Source organism: Mandrillus leucophaeus, unplaced genomic scaffold (assembly GCF_000951045.1).
Source record: "Mandrillus leucophaeus isolate KB7577 unplaced genomic scaffold, Mleu.le_1.0 Scaffold806, whole genome shotgun sequence".
Classification (NCBI taxonomy): domain Eukaryota; kingdom Metazoa; phylum Chordata; class Mammalia; order Primates; family Cercopithecidae; genus Mandrillus; species Mandrillus leucophaeus.
The window spans coordinates 311,331-314,632 of NW_012108764.1; positions in this window are offsets into that span (position 1 = coordinate 311,331).

The window sequence follows — 3,302 nt, forward strand, 5'->3', positions numbered from 1 at the left end:
TATTCATTAACTATTTTTCCTGATCTTCTCTCTCCTCCCCCATGCCCCTGACAAGCCACAGTGTGTGTGTTGTTCCCCATCATGTGTCCATGTGTTCTCATCATTTAGCTCCCAGTTAAAAGTGAAGACATGCAGTATTTGGTTTTCTGTTCCTCTGTTGATTTGCTAAGGATAATGGCCTCCTGCTCTATTCATGTTTCTGCAAAGAACACGATCTTATTCTTTTTTATGGCTGCATAGTATTCCATGGTGTATATGTGCCACACTTTCTTTATCCAGCCTCTCATTGATGGGCATTCAGGCTGATTCCATGTCTTTTCTATTGTGAATAGTGCTACAGTGAACATACGTGTGTATGTGTCTTTATAATAGATGATTCATACTCCTTTGGGTGTATACCCAGGGTTGGGATTGCTGGGTAGAATGATATTTTTGTCTTTAGGTATTTAAGGAATCACCACACTGTCTTCCACAATGGTTGAGCTAACTTATACTTTCCCCGACTGTGTATAAGTATTTCTTTTTCTCTATAACCTCACCAGCATCTGTTATTTTTTTACTTTTTAAAAATAAGCAGAGAATGTGCCTCATTCTTAGGCTTCCCGAACTTTCTCTCCCAGCTTCCTATAGTCTGATCTCTCTCTTAGTCACATCTGTGTCATTTATAATATGCGAAGTGGATAGGGATGTTTGAAAAAACAAAAAAGTTTATTTTTATAATCACCCCATTGCTTCTCAACTGTATTGCAAAAGTTATTGTAGTGAGTCTGACACTGGAAAAATATTGATTTTAAATACAGAAAGTAAAAAAATTACCTTTTATTCAAGATAATGGGCAAGTAAGTAACATAATGCCTTTGTGATGAATTGAGACTATCTTTCTATAAGAAAAGCTAGAAGAGTAGAAGCCCGTATCAAAGGGAAGATCTCATGTATTTTGGCAAAACATGCTAAAAAATTTGGAATTGATAATAAGCACTAGAAAGTTTGAACACAAATTATAGGTTCTACAATTTGAGACAAAACCCAGGTCTCACTAGGATGGTTACAAGGTGAAGAAAGTTGCTAAAAATGTGCCTTATTTTAATGTTTTCCTGGATCTTATTCCAATTCGTTGTTTTAAAACAAAATTTTCAGACTGAGTTGCTTGTAAGCTCTGTTTTTATAGAAACATTAATTCAAATACACTTGAAACTTGAAAGTAATCTGTATCTCTATATAGCCTACAATAGCAAAGGCTGAAATTTGCACAGATTTTCTAATTTTCTTCAATGTAAATCAAGAACAACAATCCTATAACACGGACCAGGTAAGGATTGAGTATGAGGCAGAGTAAGACTGGATAGATGACAAATTTCATTATGAAAACAAAATTTGTGATTTTGAATATAAATGAATTGGAATATCACCAGAATTAATTGATGTTAGGGAAAATGTTTCCGAATTTACTGAAAGTGTATCTATCAATTCTCCACTTTTTTTGTACCAGAGATCTCTTATGCACCATTTCAGATTTTTATAGCCTTTTATAGCCCTACTGCTGCGTCAGCCAGCCCTGCCTGAGCTCCAGCCAGATGTAAGTAGGTTCCACGTACCAACAGCCTCTCCCAGGCACTACTTTATGACTCTTCTCTCAGACCAAGGAACTTCCTAGTTGACAGAAACAAGAATGTGACTGGAACCCAGCATGTGTAACCTGAAAGTACAGGGAAGCCGATGTGGTGTGGCTAAAATGTTCAATCGGTGGGATGGGAGCCAGTGTATAAATGTTTTCGCTTTCTCCCTCAAGTGCTTGGACCTGTGTTATCTCAGAAAATCCTGTGGCCATCTCAATAACACATCCCTGCTTTACTCTATTCTCTCTTATTCCTGATCTAGGACTTCAGTAAAATATTCTTTACATAAGTCTTTGTCTCAAGTTTATTTTCTGAGAAAGGAAGAAAGGCTGAGAAATTATTTTCAGTTTAGTATTAAGGAAATGAGTGAAAATTAAATAATTTATATGTTGCGATTGTAATACCATTGATTTTCAGTTGTAAAGTAGTTTAGAAAGTCCTTCAATACAAAAATCAAACAAATAAAAAACCCAGAGATGCCTAGTAGTGCTAAATCTGCGCTGGGCAACACAGCAGTGTATCTGTTGGGCAAAAGAAAACGTATAGTCTACCGGACAACGTATTAGAGCAGAAAGTGAGAGAAGAACTAGGTAACCCATAAGTAGAGATTAAAATAACTGGAACATAAATCAGATGTAAATATAGTGCATGTAAGGCAAAAAAGAAAAATTGACAACATAAAAGTAATATTAGTGAGAAATACAAGGATCTGAAAATTTCACTTTACAGGAAGCAATATATGTTTCTGAAGAGGAACATAAAAGTGTTCCAACTCAGTGGTTTAGTTGAGGAGAATCTTCTCTGGAAGAAAGAAAACTTAAATGCATGAAGGATCAGTTGTTAGGAGAAAAAGTGTCAATCTACATAGTATGAAATAAAAAAAAAACCCTTATAATGTATTATTTGTACAACTAACATTAATGCCTAAATGTGTACAAAATAATAAGGTGACATGAATGATATAGAGTGACAGAAAATATTTTAAAAATTTGAATTTTTGAAATAGATCAGTTGTTACAGCCTATGCTTTCAATACAACAAAAATAAAATTTTAGAAGTGTCAGAAAAAGATAAACTCTACAGGCTTTGGAGAGAGACATATCCTAATTTAAATTCCAATTTTACCAATTACCCGCCGTGTTCATGTGTAACGTAAATAAGCGTTAAGATTTCTGTGCTTCAGTTTCATTCAACTGCAAAAGATTGATATGAAAAAATGATAAAATAAGCATGTAAAGAGCTTACTATACACCAAGTTGCCCATGGTAATAACCTCCCCAAAAAAGGTTGTTTTAATAGCATGTTTTCTGTTGCTAAGAGGTTACATGAGACAGAAAAAAGAGCCAGTCTCTAACCTCAGACTTGGTTTCAAATGCTATTCTGACTTTTGTTAGCCATAATGACTACATTAACTTCTGTGGAAAACATGCAATAACATTGGACTCAGATAACTGTGTGGCCAGGAACAAATCTAATTATCTTCTGACCTTCAATTTGAGATAAAGATTAAATGTGATAATTTATATGAATGTATGTTCACACATCATTTTTGAGTAGTAACCGGTTTATTTCTTTCACATATTAATGTTTTTATAGGTTTATTTTTCATTTTAGTAGAGACTTTAAAAAGGATTTCTGGGGTGGGGGTAAAAATCAGAATAATGAGCCTTACTGATTCTACTAATA